Source organism: Vespula pensylvanica, chromosome 6 (assembly GCF_014466175.1).
Source record: "Vespula pensylvanica isolate Volc-1 chromosome 6, ASM1446617v1, whole genome shotgun sequence".
Classification (NCBI taxonomy): domain Eukaryota; kingdom Metazoa; phylum Arthropoda; class Insecta; order Hymenoptera; family Vespidae; genus Vespula; species Vespula pensylvanica.
The window spans coordinates 3,677,198-3,692,197 of NC_057690.1; the positions used below are offsets into that span (position 1 = coordinate 3,677,198).

General features: G+C 28.1%; 1 protein-coding gene across 8 annotated transcripts in view; it reads right to left on the bottom strand.

Moving 5' to 3' along the window:
• Nucleotides 1–15,000, bottom strand: part of LOC122629795 (regulating synaptic membrane exocytosis protein 2) — an 82,457-nt gene that overhangs the window by 56,152 nt on the left and 11,305 nt on the right. The gene's annotated exons all lie outside the window — the stretch shown is intronic.

Below are 15,000 nucleotides of genomic sequence, written 5' to 3' on the forward strand. Positions count from 1 at the left end.
GAAGAAAATTTGTTTGAATGAAATATAATTATTTTTATACGAATTATAATTATTGGAAATAAATTGTAATTATCTTTGATGGAAAATATAATCATTTTCTTTTTTTCTTCCGTCCATAAATGTTTATCGATTTATTTCTCATTGATGGGAATGAAGATTGTTAATTAATTCTACTTAAATCAGATCGATCAAGGGATTTTTGTCAAAACAAAACAATATGTTTCGGAATAGTTGCCGTCTAAAAATGATAATTTCTAATCGATGAAATGTTAATAAAGAATCGATAAGAATATTTGATACTTGAAATCTTTTTAGAGAAATTTTATCGATTGGTATACGATCGAATATATCTGCAAGATTATTATTAAAATAAAGTTCATATCGAAATAAGAATTTTTTATCGTTGAATAGATCGATTAAAATTAAGTATTATATGTCATAAGTATTTCTGATATAATCCTATAAAAAAAAAAAAATATTACGATATATATATATATATATATATATATAACAATTATAAAACGAATATATTAGAAATATATAGAACGATTTCTTTAATCGATAAAAGATCGATTAAACTTACATTCTAATGTAGAACGAAAGAGAAATTTATGTTCGTCAATATGGCTGAGGAAATTAGGCAAGTTGTGAATTATGAATTCAAGGAAGACGACGAGGACGAAGAAGATGAAAATGGAGATGCTTGGTCGAGGGTACTTTCAAGAGAAGCTTTTAAGCGATGGAAGCTTCCTGCTCGCATAAAACACAGCTGCGTGTTGTGTGCATCCCATAAAGATAATAACAGTAGACTCTTCAACGAACTTGCTATCAAATTACCCATTAGTTATCTAATCAACACATAAACTTTAATATCCCTAAACTTGCATATATTATTTTATGATTACGTATTATTTTTTCATATCGTTATCAAGGTTATAAAGAAAGATATATATATATATATATATATATATATATATATATATATATATAGATAGATAGATAGAAAATAATTTATGTGAATAAAAAAACAAGTGTATTATCATTAGAAATATTAGAGTGATTGATGTTTCTAATAATTTAATAATTTAGATATGTATGCATCATCATTATTATTGTTTTTTTTTTTTTACTACTTACGCATACATACGTCTATCTATATCTATCGATCTTTTAAAATAGTTACTGTAAATTATTTTACAAGAATATCGAATTAATATAGTCAATTAAAAATATCGTTGGTGTAAGTAATATTTTAAGTAAAGAAATTAAATGGCAACAAAGATGATTCATACGAAACTCGATGTTGGCTGAGTAAGGGAAAAAATATCAACATAAATACATACGCAGTAAAAACATACGAAACCTAAGACTTTGCATAAGTAATGAAAAACAAAACAAAAATATATCAATGACGCATCTTTCCTTCATAATTTTCGTTGAACGCTACGAGTAATGAAAAACGAAACAAAAATATATCAATGACGCATCTTTCGTTGATAATTTTCGTTGGACGCTTAACAACGAAATAAACGTATATAACATATGATGATTTCTTCCATAGAGAATTATTACTATGAATTATCATGTAAGAATATTGATTAATTAATCGTAAAATGTGATCGAGTAAAAATATCAATGGTGTAGTAATATTATAGACGTAGTAATTACATTCCCAATAAAAGACGTACGGAGGCCAATGTGATCCAACTAATGAAAAAAAAAAAAAAAAAAAGTCTATATGTACGCAATAAAAATATACGAAACAAAACGTTGTATAAGTAACAAAAAAGAACAAAAAAAAATATATATATATATATATCAATGACGAATCTTGCATTCGTAGTTTTCGCTTGAATCTAACGAACGAAATAAACGTATGGCGATGTTTCCCAGAGAAAATTGTTATTCTAAATTATCCTGTAAGAATGTTGAATTAATTAAACGTAAAATGTTATCGATTGAAAATATCTTCGACGTAGTAATATTGTACGAAACTAAACGTTGTATAAGTAACAAAAAAAAAAAAAAGAAAAAAGAAAAAACAAATTGTAATGACGCATCTTTGATTCATAGTTTTCGCTTAAATCTAACGAACGCAATAAACGTATGTAACGTATGGTTATCCCTCCCATAGAAAATCCTTATTCTAAATTATCCTGTAAGAATATTGTATTAATTAAACGTAGAAACTAAACGTTGTATAAGTAAGGAAAAAGAAAAAAGAAAGAAATTGTGTCAATGACGCATCTTTGATTCGTAGTTTTCGCTTAAATCTAAAGAACGGAATAAATCTACACATGATGTATATTGCACAGAGAATTGTTACTATAAAATAATTAATCGTAAAATATGATATCGAACGTAATAATATTATAGATAAGAAAATAAAATTATTAAGATTTATACCATCGTACAAAAGTATAATACTTACAAGGAAACGAAGAGAACGTGACCTATCCGTACGGGTACTGGCTAACGACTGAAAGTAACTTCACCTCTAAGTCACCGTCACCTCTAGCTTGTTCGTAAAATTTTATAAACATACTCGTGTGTTTGGAAATTCTCTAGAAGATCCTTCCACACCTGTGTTTACAAAATTATAATGGAATTGTTTCTATTATAACGATTAGTACGTATCTCCAAGCACGTAAATAAATTATATAATCAATGTGTGCTTATGTGTATGTGTGTGTATGAAAAACTTAACGTTAATATACGTGCAACGTTTTTAACAGATTTCAAAACCCCATAAAATATTTCTCATTTTAAAACTTATGATTTATAATTGAAGTTTTAAATCGAAAGAAAATGGTGTGGCTCTTCTTTTCTCTTTTTTTTTATTTTAATATATGTGCGTGTACGTGTGCGCATACGTGCGTTCGTGGGTGTGTATATTCTTGGCACCTTCGGATCGTATTTTACGGTGTCGCTGACGTTTCGTTCCCGAAGAGAGTAGAAAATTATGGCACGGTAAAAGCCTCTAATAATAACGTAAACGTCGACTATCCGCATCGCGTGACGAATGTACGCTTCTCGTGCTACGCCAAAAGCTACGAATTAATCTCGTCTGAACGAACGAATTTATCGTGCTTAAAAATATTATAGAAAGTAAATAAAAAGTTGTTTTCTTTTTCTTTTTAAATCGTTCTAGTAATTATATATATATATATATATATATATATATATAATTGTTTTTAAAAATATTTTACTCTTATAATAAAACAGAAAAAAGGAATGCAAGAATAGTATATATATGTATATATATATATATATATATATTTGTGTGTGTGTGAAGAATATATGTATATGAGTGTATGTATGTGTAGGAGAAAGCTTGACTCTAATTAATGACGTAACGTATATATAATAAGATTTCGTCGCAGCCTTAATGAGACTTAGAAAAGATTGACGATGATGTGAAAGGAAGAAAAAGAAGAAATGAATGACCTTGGCTAATCCGTAATTAGATTGCATAAAGGATGACACTTTTAATAATTCTTAACGTAGAAAGATATGATTTTTTTTTTTTTTTTACTTCAGGATATTCTCTTTTCTTTCTTTTGCATACAATTTTTTTTTTCTTTCTTCCATACTTGATGAGATTAGTTGGTTAAAAAAAAAAAAGAAAAAAAAAAAATTCTTAATATCCTTCTAAAGGAAAAAAGGATACACATATATATATATATATATAAAATTCTTTAAAAAAAATTTTTTTTCTCTTTTCTATACTTTCAACATTTATAATGAGATATAATAAATTATCTAAACACTTTTAAAGATTCTTACGCGTGTATAATCCCAACGAGTAGAAAAAAACGGAAGTAATTAAATTGAATTCTTAAAGAAGACCTTTTCTTTTCCTACTTTCAATATTTAACGAGTATAGTAGGTTGTCTGAACAATTTCAAAAATTCTCACATCCCTCTAACCGGAAGAGAAAACGAAAAATTAGAAAAACTAAGTTCTTTTCACAGCAAAGAGGCTTTTCTCTCTTCTTTTTTTCAAGATTTGATAAGTTAAGAAAGTTGGAAAGAAAAAGATAAAAAAAAAAAAAAAAAAAAAAAAAAAAAAAAAAAAAAAAAACAGAAGAAAAAAAAGAAAAAAGCGTAAGAAAAAGAAACAAAAAGGAAAAAGGACAAATTGAAATTATACGTAGACATTTATTTACATGTATACACGGAAAAAATAGAATTATGTGAAAAATGTGAAAAATATGAAAAATGTGACTCTTGGGAGAATCAATATTTTTTTTTTCTTCATTTTTTGTTCTTTTTTTTTTTTTTTTTTTTTTTTTTCTTTTCATTCACAAGAGGTCTCTCGGAGAAAGAATAATAATTGTTATAAGACGTACATTTTCTCGCTTCGGAAGAAGTTAAAAAGGAAAAAAGAGAAGAGAAGGAGAGAGAGAGAGAGAAAAAAATTAAATTAGAAACGAGAAGAAGAGACACGAACCTTTCTCTTTGCTCTCTCTCTTTCTCTCAATTTTTCTAATTTTTTTTTCTTCCTCATTCTTTATTCGAGAATAATGGTTCTTCTCACGCGAGAAAATCTTTTAAGAAACATTAACAATGCTTTCAGTTTAAACATTTTCATTATATTTCTTTCCCTTCCTTTTTTTTTTCTTTTTTTTTTTTGTTACTACTCATTCTATCTAATCAATTTCTAATAACGAAAAAAAAAAATCATTCATCTGTTTCACAAACATGCCTGATCGAATTAACATTAAAACATTTATATAGTTTTCTCTTTTTTATATTTTATACTTTTTTTATATTATTTACCTTTTTTTTTTTTTTTAAATTAATTAACCATTATTTTTTTTTTGTTTTATTTAATACGCGTCCAACGAATAACTCCACGAAAAATCTATAAGTTTCCGTCAATTTCATAACATTGTTACTAATCGTACGACACGAAACGATTGCAACGATCCTAATGAAAATATTTACTTTAACGAGGTATGTCCGATGACGTGATTAATTCGAAGGCCATTATAATACACCATACTCCTACAAAACGTAAATTCCCATTTGTCTATAATAACGAACGTTACCAAGACGATTATTATTCTTATTAGAAATAAACGTCACTTTGTAGCATTCCAAATACTCATCCAATCGAATTCTTATTCAGAAATAATTATTTTCATGATAATTGTAATATTTACTTTTTATTAAAGAAAAAAAATCTCTATTTAAAATTACTGTAATACGTCGATATAATTCTTTCTTGTTCTTCAAATTTTTAATTACATTTTCGCTATTTCTTTTTCTTTCTTTCTTTCTTTCTTTCTTTTTTTTTTTCTTTCTTTTTCTTTTTTTTACATTTACAATTAGTTAAACCTGAAACGTGTGCATGAAGATACGTAGAAAAGGTTAAAAATAAACTCTTGACATTTTGAAAGGTGACAGAGTTGATCATCAAGTATCCCTAACGAGAAGAGATTCATGCGAGTCATAAAACGACCGTTTCGAATTTCCCGCCACCGCGAATGTCGTGCAAAAGAGTGCTTCACACTCGTCGAAGTGTCGAGAGAGCTATACAATACGAGGACTCGTTGAATTTCTCGTTCAAGTTTCTGTTAAACAGCCCGGCGAAGTTTATTGGAATTTCGAAATGCCGATAAAAAAGGGAAAGAAAAAGAAAAAAAATTCGTTTATTATTAATATGAAAAATGTATTAATTAATTAATATATTTATTAAGTATCAGTGAGGTAATATTAAAAAATTTTTCATTAAAATTTAAAGAGGTAACGTTAATACAAATTTCATTCTTTTTTATCAATTTGTAAAGAATTTCTATTATTATTATTATTATTATTATTATTATTATTATCTTCTTTGCTTGTTGTTATACACATTTAATGAAAAATTAAACATCAAGTACTACGAAAAAGTTCGTTCACGAAAATTTGTATAACGATTACTTGTAATTGGAAGAAAAATTTATTATTAAAAAAATTTAATAATCAACTGTAATTTTGATGTCGTTTTTAACGACGGGAGTTGCTTCAATTGCGGTAAATGTGTCAATTAGAAATTAGCATAAGTACCGAACGTTTTACAATGTAAAAATTCTCCGAGGTATGCTCGTTCGAACTTGTTTTTAATATTTCATAATTTATCCAATTACTCCGAAAGTTAGTTTCTTTTTCCTTTGGAAAATTTATTTAACTGGAAACTAACATAAAAAGTTTTAAGTATTATATTTTCGTAAATTTTTTGAAGTTGGTTTTTGAGAATAAACTTTGTGAAATACTTCGCGAGAAAAATCGTTGAATTTTTCACGACCATGACAAAGGGGGTAGTGGTGAGTGGTGGTGAGTGTTGGTGGGTGGTGGGTGGTGAAAGTAGAGTATTACACAGATCGTATCATAGAAATGTTTCAATTAATTTTAACGAAAAAGAAAAAAAAAAGACATTTAATATTGTTATTCAAGAAATAATTGAACAAATAAATAAATATTAATTAATTAAAGTAAATAAATGAGTACTTTATTCATAAATATCCAAATATCTCTATCAAATGTTAATTAGGTCACTATCAAAAAGATAAAAAATTTTTTTGCCTCTCGCGAATAAATGAACAACTTATTACGAATCAAACAAATTGATTATTTATATGTATATATGTATGTATAGGTTTATAAAAATTCCAAGAGTGAAATAAATGTCAAACCTCATTGAAAGAAAAAAGAAAAAAGATAAAGAAAGAGAGAAAGATGAAAAGAAAAAAAATTGATACTCGTTCACTAATTCATCACATTGGGGTTCGCTTTTAAGAGTTCATAATGTACTTTTAAGTCATCATAAATGTACTAAAATAAATAAAGAAAGAAAGAAATAAGTAAATAAATAAGCAAATAAATAAAAAAATAGAAAAGAAAAAATCTAAAATCTAACTTCTTTCCTCGTCTGTGAATTACCGAGGCTTTCAACGGAAATATTGTAATATTAAATCCTTCGTATTATATTTATTACTGATCTAATGTAAAGTTCAAACGGCATGACAAAGAGAGAGATAGAAAGAGAGAGAGATAGAAAGAGAAAGAGAGAGAGAGAGAGAGAGAGAGAGAGAGAGAGAAGCCTTTGAACTATGCTACTGACATAAAAGGCTTGCGAATGAGCCGAATGATCCAGTAATCTGAAGCTGCGAATTTCCGCCAATCGATGAGGCAAATTTGAATCGAACCATAGGATAAGAGAATCGGAATAAAAAGAGAGAAACAGAGATAGAGAGAGAGAAAGAGAGAGAGAGAGAGAGAGAGAGAGAGAGAGAGAGAGAGAGAGAGAGATTGAACGTGACCGAAAGAGATAGAGAGAATGCACGAACGTGGTCCAGAGAGAAAGAGAGAGAGAGAGACAGCGCGAATGTGGCCCAAAGAGGGAGAGAGAGAGAGAGAGAGAGAGAAGTGGATTAATTAAAATCGTTCGTTTCGTCGACGAGAAAATGAGAGAACGACGTTAAGCTTCTCTTCCTTTCTTCTTATCCTCTTATGGTAATGACTGATGGCTTAAAAACATTTTACGTTGTGTGACAAAAAAAAAAAAAAAAAAAAAAAAAAAAAAAAAAAAAAAAAAAAAAAAAAAATACAAGAAAATTATTGGACACTTCGTCACGAACATTTTTTGCTATAAATTGCGAGGAAATTTACATACACGTAGACATACAATTCATATATATATATATATATATATATATATATATATATATAGCATCTAGGTGATTTAAAAAAAATTAATTATACAGAGAGAAGCTAAATAAATATCATTTCTCGTTGTTAGAAAATGCAATACCTACACTAGCCGACAACATTCCGTTTGGAATGTTTTCTTTAGAGAGAAAAAAAAAAAAAGGGGAAAAAAGAAAATTCATCGAATTTTCCAAACGAATGCTAAAAAAATTAAATAAATAAATAAATGGATGAAAAAAAAAAAAAATAGAAAAAAAAAACTATTACGTTTTAAAATGATTCGGGGTAAGTGGAACAGTCAGTGTATGATCCGACCACTTGGATGAAAAAGTCGAGTACCTTAACTACTTTCGACGGCCGAAATACGATCGATCTTGAGATGTAAACCATTCACACACACACACACACACACACACACACACACACACACACACACACACACACACACACACACACACACACAAACACACACACACACTTACACATACGCCCATACATACTCACACGTTCACCCATGTATACGTATATGAAAATGTCTACAACATGTACACATATTTGCAAGGTAGGCCAAAAGTTTCTAGGTGGGTCAATGTATATGGAAATGTCTATTATATGTACATACGTATGTGCAGGGTGATCCAAAAGTACTTAAGCGATTTTAAAAATCAATTGCCCTTATTCGAGACTTTTCATTTACGGCTGATCTTTTTCTCTTTTTTCTTTCTTCTTCTTTCTTCTTCTTTTTTTTTTCGTATCGTAAAATTACAAGGAGGCTAAAAAATTTCGCAAAGAGTAATATATTCATTTTTAAAATCATTTTGAAAACTTTTAGCTCGTCCTGTATAACACTAGATATGTACATATACGTACATGCATACATACATATGTATGTATATATCGTACGCACACATACAACGGAAGTTTTTCACTTCTTTCAAAGTACTAAAAAGCTTCAGTGAATCGTAAAAAATAATAAAAAGCGGAAGCTCCAATTTCTCGTGTGAATTATAACACGTTCGTTAAAAAAAAAAAAAAAAAAAAAAAAGAAATGAATAAATAAACAAATAAAAAAAAGTAAACAAAAGAAAATATAAAAGTAATGAAAGAAAGAAGAAAAGAGAAAAGAACAGAGAAATATATGAACAAGATAAATAAATGGAATATTAAAAATAGCGAGCTGAGATTTCGTTCAAAAGAGAAGCAACTCGTTTATTTTCGTACTTGTCCGAATACGTACGACATTTTCAGTATAGCTAAATTTTTGCGAATAAAAGAAAAAGAAAATAAATATGACGCAGTACTTGTGATCATCTTGAAAAAAAAAAAGATAAAGAAAGAGAAAGAGAGAGAGAGAGAGAGAGAAAGAGGAAGATATAGAAAAAATATTCAAAGCAAAAGAAGTATGATTTTATATGAATTATAAAAAGTTCATTAAAAAGATAAATAAACGAGAAAGAAAAAATAAAAGAAAAAATAAAACTACGAAAATCAGAAGAGATTTCTTGCAAGGTATAAAAGAAACTCGTTTATCTTCGTATTTGTCCAGCCATGTTCGATATTTTTACATTCCCTAACTCTTTGCAGATAAAAAAGAAAAGAGAGAGAAAGAAGAAAAAAAAAAAGAGAGAGAGAGAGGAAACGAAAGGAAAGAAAAATATGGCTCAGAGCTCGTGAAAGTTTATCGATCATCTTTAAAATAGGCAGAGAGAAAAAAAGATAAGGAAAAAGTATTCGAAGTAAAGCATAATTTTTTATGAATTATAAGTTCATTACAGAAAAAAAAAAAAAAGAAAAAAGAAATAAAAAAGAGAGAAAGAGAGAAGAAGGAGAAAAGAAAAAATAATAATAAAACCTTGAAAACGAGAACGGATTTCTTGCAGAAGAAAAGCAACTCGTTTTTCTTCGTATTTGTTAGAGTATGTTCGACATTATTACATTCCTTAACTTTTTGCAGATAAAAAAGAAAAAAAGAGACGAAAAATATGCCTGTACTCGTGAAACTTTATTGCTCATCTTGAAAAGATAAAAAAAAAGTAAAAAAAAGTAAAAAAAGAAAGCGTAACGTAAAAGATGTATAATCTTATATCGATTAAAAAATATCCATTGATTTATATATATATATATATATATATATATATATATATATATATATATGTATGTATCACTGGAAACGAATTGATTTCTTGCAAAATAGAAGCAACTCGATTATCTTCGTATTTGTTCGAATATATTCAATATTATACCAATTACTGATTATTATCTCTTGAGATAAAAGAAAGAAGTAAGGAAAAATATGATAAAAAATATGGAAGCAGATATTCGTGAAAGTTCATTAATCATGATGATTAAAATAGAGAGAAAGAGAGAGAGAGAGAGAGAGAATTCAAAATAAAAAAAAAAAGTAAACGAATAATTTTCTCTGATTTCGTGTAGGTAAACGCGTTTGGTTTACTTCGGAAGATCAACCACGAAAGGTCGTATCGAGGAAAGCAACGAGCGAAGTTTGCGAGAAAGAGAAAAATAGAGATAAAGAGAGAGAGGGAGAGAAAGGAGAGTTAATTGGATAGATTGAAAGACGGGTAAGCCTGAGGGCGAGTAAAAGGGAAGGAAAAGAGAAAAAAGATGAAACGGACTTTAGAAATGAAATAAATCAATAAAATATCTGAAATGTTGCTATTAAAGAGGGTAAAATTAAATGCATACGAAAAAGAGATGGATGGATAGATAGATAGATAGATAGATAGATAGATACACACACACACAAAGAGAGAGAGAGAGAGAGAGAGAGAGAGAGAGAGAGAGAGAGAGAGAGAGAGAGAGAGAGAGAGAGAGAGAGAGAAAGGATGAACTTATTTTCAGTCATCAGATAGAACTTTGCAAATGATCCTTTCGAAAAAATTTACTTTTGAATGTAATTTTTAATTAAATTAATGGGTGTACTTGAACTCTAATATTAGATTATAATATTGGATATATATATATATATATATATGTTGATGGAATTTACAAAATTTTATTTTGTATTTCGTATTTTTATTGTAATTTTTAATCGTTTTGTTTCATGTCGATAATACTCGATCGATTTTGATATAATTAGAAATTTTTAATTATATGTAATAAAAGAATGTTGGATGTTTATATATATATATTTATATAAATTAAAATAAATTTAATTTATATATTATTCTAATATATTATTCTATTCTACATTAATATTAATAATCTTATAGTATAGAGAGTGAGAGAGAGAGAGAGAGAGAGAAAGAGAATATATGCATATGTATATTATGAGAATATATGTATATATTAGAATATTAAAATATTCTTTTAATATTTACATACATAGTATTATAATATTTATTTAAATATATTTATTTAATATATATATATATACATATGTAAAATTTCAAGATTGTTATTATGTATAGACAAATGTAGATGAGTATATAATAAAAACGTGTAATAAATTGGAATTAGTTAAATCGAATTTTCGATCATATTTTATACAATCTTTTACATTGAAGGTTGAAGTCAATATTAATAAATTATATAGAAGAAAGAGAGAGAAAGAGAGATAGAAAGAGAGAGAGAGAACAAATAATGACAATGTTTAATATTAATTCGGTCTGCAAAGGGAAATGCAAAAACGTAAATGTGTCATGTTGATACATCTACATATTCAAATATCTCGATTGCAATGGAAAAACAGAAAGAATGCTGCAGGCGATGAAACGACGCATACACGAATGCAATGCATTGCACGTTATCGGAAGATTTAAAGGATTTTTAATCATCCACCAAAAAAATGCGCTTTCACGCGCTTCAATTCCGTCGCGCGCATTTCTTTCTTTCTTTTTTTTATCCATTTATTATTATTCTTTTTTTTTTCGTTTGCCAATTCTTTGTTACCCATGTTTTTTCTCTCCATTGTTTTTTCGCTCGTAGACAAAAAAGAAAATAAACGACAAAAACAAAAAAAAAAAAAAGAAAAAAAAGAAGTGTCTTTCGTGACGTATCTTTTCGCATGTATTCTTTTATCTTCTTAAAAGAATGATTAAACGACCAATATTATATTTAATAATATTACAGACCTTCTACGAAGTTTATTTTCGATTCAATTATCACCCCTCATTAAATCCAACGCAAAATTATTTTCAAACGATAAAGACAATACCCAAAGTTTCTATAATATCTTTTATCGGAATTCATATTAATTCGAATATAATAAAAAATATTTCTAAATTTTCTTTATCGACGTTACCTCGTTATACTTCATTATTATTATTATTATTATTATTATTATTATTATTATTATTTTATATATATATAAATAATATAATGAAATAACAACGTAACAAAAGAAAATAATAATCAATACGACATAAAAAATATTGGGACGACATTTCCACACAAGATTCATTCCAATTCGTAATTCTCTAATCCATAAATTTCTAATGTCACTTCAAATAAATCACCATTAATCACCATTAAATCACAATTAACGAAGATAATCGATCAACGTAAATTTCATCATTAGAAAGACTTAGTCGACTAATTTTTTTGCACTCATTTTCTCACGACGATAGAAAAAGAAATAGAGAGAAAGAGAAAGAGAGAAAGAGAGAAATAGAAAAAGAGAGAATGCTTAACGTTCTGGAAACACTCGAAACTCGGCTTTGCCTTTGTATCGCCCGAAGCGATTAGGGGAACGAGAATGTTTAGAACGTTTCAGCTTTTACTCCCACAGGAGAGTTCGAAGTTACGATATTGTTACCCTTCTCTTCGTCGACTCGATTACCGACGTGCCTGCAAACTATAATAACTTGTAGGTTTACGACCACCATTTTGTCCTTAAACAATTTTTTTTTCTTTCTATTTTCTTCTTCTACTTTTCCCTTTTTTTATCTTGCTCTGTTATTTCTCATTCTCTACACTTTTATTAGAAGCTCTATAAATATTATAGTTACGTGGGAGAAATGAAAATTAAAGTTTAGACGTGTTTGTGAGACGCCATTTTGTTTCGAAACAATTTCCTTCTCTTTTCCTTTCTTTTTCTTCCACTTCTCCTTTCTGTTTCTTTATCTCTTCGTCTTTTAACAATCCCATTAGAAGTTACGCGCAAGAAATTCTAATTATACAAAGAAACGAAAAGTAAAAGATGTTTGGACGTTGACGACCACCATTTTTGTTCCTAACCAGTTTTCTTTCTTAGTTTTTTCTTTTTTGTATCTTTCTTTCACCTTTCCATTTCTTTTTTTTTTACAAATGTTACTCGATACAAGTAATACTAATTTATCGAAAGAAACGAAAAGAATGTAGTTTCGTCGTTTGCGATCATCTTTATATTTCTATTTCTTCATTTTACAATTCACGATTTAATTAAAGGGTGTCACATTGCGATCGTAATTTTTCAAAGATAAGAAAAATCAAGTTCGTACGTTTGTGGATCATTTTCATCTTTTCGTACGATTTTATTATGAGTTATATCCAAGAGATTCCTATTTTTCAAAGAACCGAAAGATAAAGTTTGAAACTGTGTTTGGATCATTCAACGATAGCCACTTTTCCAAATGACTTGTCGCTCTAACGAAAGAGATTGAGAGAATGAGAGAGGGTGAAAGAGGACTAGAGATAGATAGATAGATAGATAGATAGAAGCATTGGCAAACGTTCGAAAGCGTTTCTATCATTTCCGTTCTTCTAACTGGCCGATTAATTGATCGCCGTCCGATTCACGCGTCAGTGTCACATCCGTTTAACCCCGACGATTACGACTACGACGACTACGACGATCCTACAGAATTGAAATATACGAGTTCGTGTTTGCCTACTATCCTAATTATCCATAAAGAAAAAAAAAAAAAAAAAAGAGAGAGAAAGAAGAAGAAAAAAAGAAGGAAGAATCACGTCCCTCTAATTAAATATTAATAACGCCAGTAAAGTTTGTTCTCCCTTCTATTAAATTATAGAGTGGTAAAAAAAAAAAAAAATGTTTCTAGGCTGATTTCAAAAAGTTAATCAATCGAGCTTCTCTTCGCATCCGTGCTCTTTTATCTTTATTATATGACGATGGGAAACAAATGAAGAATACAAAAAAAAAAAAAAAAACAAAAAGAAATGATTTTTAAAATCGTTTAAGAATTTTTGATCGACCTTTTATCTTGTATAATTAGTGACTTAAATTTTATAGGAAAGTATATATATATATATTTTTTTTTTTGAAAAGAAAAAGAAGAGGAAGAAGAGAAAAAGGATATTATAATCAATTATACAGATTATATATTATAAAAAAGAATTATAATTTTTTGGAAAGAGAAAAAAGAAAGAATGAAAAAGAAAAGAGAGAAAGAAAAGAAAGAAAAAAATATAGGGATAAGGAAATTGTAATTTTCTGAAAATTATTTTTTTTTTTTTTTTTGGAGAGAGAGAGAGAGAGAGAGAGAAAAAAAAAGAGAAAAAAAAAGAAAGGAAAAAGAAAAAAAATATAGGAACAAGAATATCCAGAGGACACGCGCGTACTCACGCGCGCACAGTGATATAGACACATACAAATTGATATTTTCTTATTTTCCCTTTGCTCTTTCCTGTGCAGCCCCTATAATATAACGCACGCTTGTCCAAGCTTTTATCCCGAAACGCACCCAGGACTATAATTGGACAAACATCAAGGATGTTTGCGTAACCAGGCACGTGGACATGAATCGGTGTTTGCTCATGACAAACTTGTATTTCGACGCTCTTCCTCCTCTCACTTTCTTTTTCGAAGGTCGTTAAAAGAATGAGGGAGAATTTGACGAGATATATCCTTCCTTTGTTTTTTATCACCCCTTTCTTCTTCTTCTTCTCCTTCTTCTTCTTCTTCTTCTTCTTCTTTTACTTTTTTCTTTCTTTTCATTTTTCTTTCTTTTCTTTCTCCTTTATTATTTACAATTGTAGTACATTTGCGTATATCTTCGTCGATCATAACACATATTATCGAAATAATACACGCTTTGAAACGTGAGATTTATTCCATCGTGTCAGATATATTGAAACGTAATCATTGAATCCATGAAATTTTCTTTAGTTTTATTAATAACAATAATTCCATGTTCATTTTTCTTTTTTTTTTTTTTCTTTTTTCTTCTTTCGAACAATCTTCAGTAAAAAGTTTTATTTCTGAATAAAATTGACAGAGTAATATCAAATTGATGAAAATAAAATCTATGCAATATTCTCTCTCTATTTATTTATATATTTATCTCTTGCTCTTTTTTTCTTTCTTCTTTTCGTATATCGATTTCATGTTCATTATTATTATTATTTT